Source organism: Coregonus clupeaformis, chromosome 5 (assembly GCF_020615455.1).
Source record: "Coregonus clupeaformis isolate EN_2021a chromosome 5, ASM2061545v1, whole genome shotgun sequence".
NCBI classification, from domain to species: Eukaryota; Metazoa; Chordata; class Actinopteri; order Salmoniformes; family Salmonidae; genus Coregonus; species Coregonus clupeaformis.
This window is the reverse complement of record NC_059196.1, coordinates 4,460,200-4,469,873: the sequence shown is the minus strand read 5'-3', so window position 1 is coordinate 4,469,873 and position 9,674 is coordinate 4,460,200. Positions and strand designations below refer to the sequence as shown.

The 9,674-nt window shown below is 50.6% G+C and overlaps 1 pseudogene; it reads left to right on the top strand.

The window, feature by feature from the left end:
* LOC121558977 overlaps positions 1 to 9,674 on the top strand; it is a 170,432-nt pseudogene that overhangs the window by 135,523 nt on the left and 25,235 nt on the right.

The window sequence follows — 9,674 nt, the reverse complement described above, 5'->3', positions numbered from 1 at the left end:
CAGCCTCCGCCATGACACTGAGACCAGCATGCCCCAGGAAACACGATATCATTGGGAATGTACAGGGGGAGGAGGGGAGAGCAAGAGATTTGCTTTTAATGTATCAGTCTCATAGCATTTCATAGCGTACCCTAAGTGTGTGTATGTGTGAGCTGGCTACATTGTACTGTACTGTAGGTCAGGATGGAGGAGTTAGGTGGAGAGCTCCTTATCACCAGATTCAGTAAGCCTTCAAAAGCTTAATCAAGAAGATGGAGGGAGATTTAGTGCTGTTACAGTAACACTAATTGTAAAGGGTACCCACTGTGTCTCTGTGTAGCATACTGTATAGATTCCCTACTTTATAGATTCCTGCTCATTCTCTCCTATAGCCTACTCTCATTTCCTGTTTAGTTTTACTCAAATCTCTCAAGACTATTTTAAGTTAATGATGATCGACATCTTGGAGAGGGGAAAATTCTTATTATCCAAAAAGCCCAGAGTTGTGATGTCTTTGGGGCTTTTGTTAGTGGTATCCATGTTGCTACTGGGGGGTTGGAAGCTGTCATTACATGATGGTACAGCTGTACTCTTGTCACTCATCATAATATCACATTTCATGCCTTATAACCCCTGAACTGTGCACTCAAGATGCTTTCTGTAAAAGTGTACTTATTCGCTTGAGTGGATTGAAAAGGAAGACCATTAGTGTTTCAGTATGCACTGCTGCCTGCCACCCCTCTCCTAACTATCCTGTGTGTGTGTGTGCGCATGTGTGCATGCGTGTGTGTGTCAATGGCCGCTGAAGCTCTTTAGTGCGTTTCTGCTTCATTTAAACCTGTCAATACTTCAGTTAGAGACAGACTAAGTAAGGGCACAGGGGAACAGCTATTTGCATGTGGTGTTCCTTATTTTCAGTCCCTCTCTTCTACAGAGAAGGGGTACAGATCAAAAGATAACACGATTTTACTCATGCTGTGCAGATAACACATTTTCCTCAAAGTGTGTACACATTAGCCAACTAGAAATCCTGCAGTAAGATGTTTTCATTTTATTTGATATACCAATGTTTTTTGGATTTCCCTTTACCAAAATTAAACTCTATAATGGTCTGTTCATCATGCACAATTTCAAGACTGGCATTTATTGCAAGTCACACCTTTTAATAATGCTACTGGATGATTGTATACTTAGTCAGTTGTAGTCCATCTCCATCCAAGATGGCAACCTCCCCCTCAGTCTCCCTCTGCCACTGACACACAGCCAGCCCTGACTGGGATCTGACAGACAGATAGGAATAGAAACCTCCTCCCTCTCTCTGTCTCGCTCTCTCTCTCTTTCTCTCTCTCTCTCTCTCTCTCTCTCTCTCTCTCTCTCTCTCTCTCTCTCTCTCTCTCTCTCTCTCTCTCTCTCTCTCTCTCTCTCTCTCTCTCTCTCTCTCTCTCTCTCTCTCTCTCTCTCTCTCTCTCTCTCTCTCTCTCTCTCTCTCTCTCTCACTCACTCACTCACTCACTCACTCACTCTCTCCCCTTACCAGGCTCTGTAACATCACTGGATATTAAAAAGTATACATCAACCAAGCAATTATGGGCTATCAAAAATAATAAGGGTAGCCTGGGGGGCTACTGAGGGCTGTGTGGTGAATGTAGCGAGGAGTCTGGCTGAGAGTAGACTTTTGTTGTCTCCACAACCTTCTTTAACAAGTCTCAGGTTGTTGTGAGGATGTTTTAAGTTGGAGAACACCTTGAGCTGCCTGTTTGTTCTCGGTCATCTTTGACACCTGAGGCCTTTACTGTAGCAGTATTGGGAGTGTCACAACAAACTGAGTATGACGCCATGACAGCACAGAGCAGACAGTCTCTGTAGCTTTAACAGACAGCCACAGCAGACATTTCCCTGCAATTTAATCATGTGGAACTGTGCTGATCACATAGTGGTGGAGCTGGGTTATGTGCCAGAGCTACGCGTGTGATAACAATAGCAGATCGTTTGCCTGTGTTGTTTGAAAGGCACGTCAGAACTAGGATTCTTCTTCTTTTCTGCGTTTTTCCCCCCCTCCTCCGACTCCCCCCTCTTCCCTCCTCTCCTCAAAGGCGGAGCGCTCATCAATGCATGCCCTCCGTCTCGCGGGGGCAGGAGTAAAAGAACATCAGGCAGGTCTCCTGCTGACGCCGCCCGCCACGGCACTGCCTGCTGCCTCAGATGTACGGAGAAACTACCCCTGTTAAGGAGCAATAACATTTAGAGAAGGGCTGAGGAGGATTTTTTAATGTGCCTCACTTAAAATTCATAGTTGTCACGCTAAATAAATCAGCGTTCTTTGGCATAGCTTGAGAGTGAATAAGAGATGAGGCTTAAACGTTGGCAGACCTTAGTCTGACACATTCAATTATGTCAGAGAGGGGCTTTCAGCTAGCGGAGCCGCACCCCCTCCTACACACACACACACCCCTCTGCACGAGAACCTCAAATGGGGCAGTGCACTCAGAGAGAGAGAGAGAGAACGAAGGAGATGGAGAGAGTGTGTCACCTGGGATTATGTGTGGTTTGTTTTTGCTGCATGTGTTTCTCTGTTTTTCTGAATTTGTGTGGGGGTGTGTGTGTGTGTGTTCTGTGTATGAGTGTTGCCTTCTTGTGTTGGTGTGTGACTGTGTGTGTAGAAGGCAGCGGAGAGGTCGAGGCTCTGAATGTGTGTGTGTGGAGAGGTAGTGAGACAGCAGTGGGGCCAGAGGAGTAGTCTTGTCTGCTGTGTATGAATAATCAAAGTGGGCTCTCATCATTAAATCATAGCCGTCCTGGTGGGATAGGAGAGAGAGGAGAGAGATCACAGTTACACTGCTGCAGGGGAACATGCTCTCAGACAGTGTTTCTGAGACATGTCACGAGTCCTCTCTGCTCGTACTACCCACTTAGCTCCTGGAGAAACAACTCCTTTTACACACACACACACACACTCATGCACAGAGACAGACAGAGGAGAATGGCTACAGCACCAGCCTCCAGACTTATCCCATTGTCTAAGCCAGTAGGATGTACTGTATGTATGATCTTGTTAAACACGTACAGTAGACATACCGTATGTACATACACATTCATATACAGTACATTATTTTGTCTGCCTTGAAGTCCATTCCTCTCTGAAACATCAGCAACAGTATGTGCAGCATTTGTAACATATATCAATACAGCAGGTTGTATCATTAAGGCTTTCAAGGTAACTGTGATATACACATACCTATGTGAGACAGTACAGGACTTTGTTGTGTTTGTGTGTGTACAGTAGTATAGGACACCTACAGCAGTTTATAGCTGGACTGGGGTATTTCCCCAAATATACACACACACACACACACACACACACACACACACAGAGCCGCTGCTAATGAGCGTGGTGTGCTGTAACGCCAGACGAGCTCTACACACACAGCGGGGAGTTCAGACTAGTCACAGCTTTCCTCCGCTCTGTAGCACTCTGTCTCTGTCTGAGACTCTCTGCCTCAGTAACAACATGTAAACAGTTGCTGTCTGTATCAAAGATGCTGTAGCAGAGACAATATTGCTTACCTGAAGGCCTGTTTTTGAACCATTAGTATTCAATGTATTGTGGGAATCAGGGTGATCTAAATAGGAGTTCATGCTTCTCCATTGTTGACTGTTGTCAGCCAGGATGTTGGGAATTAGGCTTTAGGGTGGCAGAGGCAAGTCTGTGAACTTATAGAGAATTGTTAAAGGAGAATGTATGAGCCTCTGTTGAGTTACATAAAGTTCCAACTTCTGCGTCACTCTCTCTCTTTCTCTCTTCTCCCCCTTTCTCTCAGTCCCGGCCATGATCACGTCATACCCCAACACCACCATGGCCACGGTGGGCCAGCAGAAGGAGATGAGCTGCACGGCCCATGGGGAGAAGCCCATCATGGTGCGCTGGGAGAAGGAGGAACGCATCATCAACCCAGAGACCAGCCGCTACACCGTCGTGGTCAAAGAGGTGGCTGACGAGGTCATCTCCACTCTGAAGGTGCGCTGGGGGCCTGGGGCCTCCACCTCAAAAGGGGATGATGTATATTGCTGTTTATACTGAGCTGATATTAGTGTAGTACGCTCTTGTCACGACTTCCGCCGAGGCTGCCCCCCCTCCTGGTTCGGGCAGGCTTCGGCATTCGTCGTCACCGGAGTACTAGCTACTGCTGATCCCATTCTCATCACTCCACTTGTCATGTCTTGTCAATCACACACACCTGGTGCTCATTCCCCTAATTAGTATGTGTATGAGTGTTCCCTCTGTTCCCCTTGTCTTTGTGAGTGATTGTTTTGTTGTGAGAGCGTGTAGCTCGGTTGAGCTACATTTCACTGTGTTATTGCCAAGGTGGATGTTTTCCCTTGTACAGTTTTGTTTGACGCTTGGGAGCGTTTGATTTATGCAAACTGATTAAACTCTGGACTTCGGTATTTTACCTCCTGCGCCTGACTCCTTCTTTCACACCTCGTCACAGAATCACTCACCTGATCTGATATGGAGTCAGCAGGAGAAGACTGCATGCCTGGAGTTGTGGCAAGGATCCAGGAGCATTCCTCAATGTTGGCCAGCTTGGGGGAAGCGATGTATTGGGTTCTTCAGGTGGTAGAACACCTGGAGAGGAGAGGATCCGATCTATCGAGACCAGCTGGTCAACCGGATCCAGCCACCTACACCCCAGCCCCTGGAGGGATCCAGATATCCAGGCCACCGGCGTTTGACGGGACTGCAGCGCGATGTAAGGGATTCCTACTCCAACTGAAGTTGTATTTCTCCAGCATCAGGCTGAGCCCCGGGAGCGGGAGAAGGTATCCGTCCTCGTTTCCTGCCTTTGTGGGAGAGCCCTGGAGTGGGCCAACGCGGTATGGAACGAGGGAGGTACCATGTTGGAGAACTACAGGGAGTTTGCTCGCCTCTTTCGGGCCATTTTTGATCACCCGCCTGAGGGTCGAGAGGCGGGCGAACGACTGGTTCATCTAAGGCAGGGGATGAGGACCGCTCAGGACTACGCACTGGAGTTCCGGACGCTGGCAGCGGGGTCCGGGTGGAACAAGCGGGCCCTGATAGACCATTTCCGGTGCCACCTAAGGGAGGACGTCCGATGGGAGCTAGCCTGCCGGGATGCCATGCTATCGTTCTCCCAACAGGTGGACATGGCCATCCGGCTGGACAATCTGCTAGCAGCCAGAGGACGTCCTGGTAGGGGTCTGCCCGTTCCCACTCCGGACGACTCTGACCCCGAGCAGATGGAGCTGGGGGGAGCTGCCGGTCGAGAGAGCGCAGGAGGACAGCGACAGTGCCACTCTGGTGGCACGAAGGGACAATCCACCTCACGTCGCAGACAACGTTCTTTGGGGTCTGGAGGCGGTGGGCAGGGTACTCACGCATCACCCCAGGTAACGAACACCCAAACGTGTTCAGAGCCCTTTGCGGTGCACTGTACTTTATCTATCTCCTTTCCAGATCACTTGGTAGGTTCCCAGTGTAAGGCGCTAGTCGATTCAGGCGCAGCTGGGAATTTTATTGACAGGGCATTTGCACACTGTTAAGGCATTTCATTGGTTCCCCTAACCATTCCACTCCCCATCAGAGCACTAGATAGTTGACCATTAGGGTCCGGGTTGGTTAAGGAAGTTACTGTACCAGTCACCATGATTACGCAGGAGACACATGTTGAGCAGATCACCTTTATGATTATTGAGTCTCCTGCTTACCCTGTAGTGTTGGGTATCCCGTGGTTAGCCCTTCACAATCCCAATTTCTCATGGCCGCAGAGGGTTATTACAGGGTGGTGGCGTGAGTGTCCGGGTAGGTGTCTAGGTGTCTCCATTGGTGTGCGACCACAGTGGAAAGTCCAGACGGTACCCCCACCGTGCGCATTCCCCCCGAATACCATGATCGGGCACTCGCGTTTTCCAAGACGCAAGTGACTAAATTACCACCTCATCGGGAGGGGGATTGCGTGATAAACCTTCGGGTAGACACTGTACCTCCCATGGGTATCCCCTGTCGCAGGCTGAAACGGAAGCTATGGAAATATACGTCACCGAGTCCCTGCGCCAGGGGTATATACGTCCCTCCACTTCACCTGCCTCCTCGAGTTACTTCTTTGTGAAGAAGAAAGATGGCGGTTTACGCCCGTGCATTGATTATCGACCACTGAATAATGTGACGGTACGATTTAGTTATCCTCTTCCCCTCATTCCTTCAGTGATTGAGTCAATGCATGGGGCCCGTTTTTTCACCAAATTAGACCTCAGGAGTGCCTACAACCTGGTGCGTATTCGGGAAGGGGATGAGTGGAAAACAGCATTCAGCACAACCTCGGGCATTATGAATACCTGGTGATGCCCTACGGTTTGATGAATGCTCCATCTGTTTTCCAGTCCTTTGTGAACGAGGTGTTTCGGGACATGCTTGGTCGTGGTGTGGTGGTCTACATCGATGACATCCTGGTGTATTCCGCTACGCGATCCGTGCATGTGTCCCTGGTTCGCAAAGTACTGGTCCGACTGCTGGAAAATGATCTTCATGCCAAGGCAGAGAAGTGTGAGTTTTTCCAGCAGTCAATCTCCTTCCTCGGATATCGCATTACCACCACAGGTGTGGAGATGGAGGGAGACCGCATTGCAGCCATGCGTAATTGGCCAACTCCAACCACGGTAAAGGAGGTGCAGCGCTTCCTTGGCTTTGCCAACTACTCTCGAAGGTTTATTCGGGGTTTTGGCAAGGTCGCAGCTCCCATTACCTTCTTGTTGAAGGGTGGGCCGTCCCGGCTCCGCTGGTCTGCTGAGGCTGATTTGGCATTCAGTAGATTGCGGGGTCTGTTCACCTCAGCCCCGGTACTGGCTCACCCTGATCTATCACTACCGTTTGTAGTGGAGGTGGATGCATCCGAGGTAGGGATAGGAGCTGTCTTATCCCAACGCTCAGGCACGCCACCCAAGCTCTGCCCCTGTGCCTTCTTTTCGAAGAAGCTCATCTCGGCGGAGCAGAACTACGGCGTTGGTGATCGGGAGCTGATGGCTGTTGTCTGAGCTTTGACGGTGTGGAGACATTGGCTCGAAGGGCCGAAACACCCTTTCCTCGTATGGACAGACCACTGTAACCCGGAGTACATTCGGCCAGCGAGGAGGCTGAATCCTCTCCAGGCCAGGTGGGCCCTCTTCTTCACCCGGTTTGATTTCACACTCTCATACATTCCGGGTATGAAGAACATGAAGGCAGACGCACTGTCTCGGCTGTATGACACAGAGGAGAGGCCCAGAGACAACACCCCCATACTCCCGACCTCATGCATTGTGGCTCCGGTAGTATGGTCGATGGACGCAGATATAGTGCAGGCATTACGCACAGATCCATCTCCACCGCAGTGTCCAGCTGGGCTGCAGTATGTACCTGCGCTTACCCGTGATCATCTGATCTACTGGGCACACACGTCATCCTCCTCTGGTCATCCAGGTATCGGTCGTACAATGTGCTGCTTGACCAAGAAGTACTGGTGGCCTACCTTGGCTAAGGACGTGAGGGTGTATGTTTCCTCATGCTCAGTGTGCGCTCAGAGTAAGGCACCTAGGCACCTAGGCACCTCCCAGCGGGTAAGCTACAACCTTTACCAGTTCCACAACGACCATGGTCTCACCTGAGTATTGATTTTCTCACTGATCTTCCCCCCTCCCAAGGTAACACCACGATCCTGGTCCTGGTTTTCAAAGTCCTGCCGCCTCCTTCCTCTGCCCGGTCTCCCCACGGCCCTACAAACTGCGGAGGCTCTGTTTACTCACGTCTTCCGGCCCTACGGGGTACTAGAGGATATAGTGTCCGAACGAGGTCCCCAGTTCACGTCTAGAGTCTAGAAGGCGTTCATGGAACGTCTGGGGGTCTCAGTCAGCCTGACCTCTGGTTTTCACCCCGAGAGCAATGGGAAGGTGGAAAGGGGGAATCAAGATGTGGGTAGGTTCCTGCGGACCTGCTGTCAGGACCGGCCGGGGGAGTGGTCGGTGTTCCTGCCATGGGCAGAATATGCTCAGAACTCTCTCCTCCACTCCTCCACTAACCTTCCAATGTGTTTTGGGGTACCAATCGGTCCTGGCACCGTGTCACCAGAGCCAGACCGAGACTCCCGTGGTGGATGACTGGTTTCGGCGCGCGGAGGAGACTTGGGATGCTGCCCACGTTCGCCTCCAGCGCACCGTGTGTCGTCAGAAGGCCAACTCTGACCGCCACCGCAGGTGGATGACTGGTTTCGTACCGGGGGATCGGGTCTGGCTCTCGACCCGGAATCTGCCCCTCCGCCTGCCCTGCCGGAAGCTGAGCCTGCGGTTCGTGGGGCCGTTTAAAGTCCTGAGGAGAATAAACGATGTGACATACAGGTTGTTACTCCCCCCTGATTACCGTATTAACCTTCGTTTCATGTGTCTCTCCTCAGGCCGGTGGTAGCTGCTCCGCTCCAGGAGTCTGAGGTACGGGAGGTTCCTCCACCTCCTCTGGACATTGAGGGGGCCCCGGCGTACTCGGTTCATTCCATCCTGGATTCGAGGCGGCCTTCAGTATCTCGTGGAGTGGGAGGGGTACGGTTCGGAGGAACGGTGCTCCGCATCCTCCTGGCCGTCCCCGAGGCCGGGGTCGACGCGCTGCTGGAGCCGCGCGTCGGGGGGGTACTGTCACGACTTCCGCCGAGGCTGCCCCCCTCCTGGTTCGGGCAGGCTTCGGCGTTCGTCGTCACCGGAGTACTAGCTACTGCCGATCCCATTCTCATCACTCCACTTGTCATGTCTTGTCAATCACACACACCTGGTGCTCATTCCCCTAATTAGTATGTGTATAAGTGTTCCCTCTGTTCCCCTTGTCTTTGTGAGTGATTGTTTTGTTGAGAGAGCGTGTAGCTCGGTAGAGCTACATTTCACTGTGTTATTGCCAAGGTGGATGTTTTCCCTTGTACAGTTTTGTTTGACGCTTGGGGCGTTTGATTTATGCAAACGGATTAAACTCTGGACTTTGGTATTTTACCTCCTGCGCCTGACTCCTTCTTTCACACCTCGTCACAGCTCTCAATATAGCATGAATAATTATAGTAGCCTTTGTACATGCAGTGATTGACGTTGGACATTTTGTGTAGCCTATAAAATAACCAGAGGTTATGATCAGTTGAATACTGTTATGGTGCATTATGGTGATGTTTCCTGGTTAAAAACTACGTTGATCTCTCCTCAGATTTTGCCAACTGTTCGGGAAGATTCTGGATTCTTTTCCTGCCATGCCATTAACTCCTATGGTGAAGACAGGGGCATCATTCAGTTAACAGTGCAAGGTAAACCCCTGGCTTCAGCTCAAGCATGTTAAGCTGTTTCTCCATAGTGGTACCTTTTTGTTGCTACTGTAAGTTTTTCCTGACCACATGAGCCAATATCTCTGAGCCCTAGTTAAATTGAGCCTGCAGGTTGTTTTCTCCTGGTCATGTCAACTAAGTGAACAGGTAAACCTCTATATCTAATCTGTGTGTGTGGTGTTTAACCCTTTTAGAACCTCCGGACCCTCCCGAGGTGGAGATCCGAGAGGTCAGAGACCGGACAATCGCCCTCCGCTGGACCATGGGCTTCGACGGAAACAGCCCTATCACAGGATATGACATTGAGTGCAAGAACAAATCAGGTAGGGCTGGCATATAGGCCTATGGAATAAC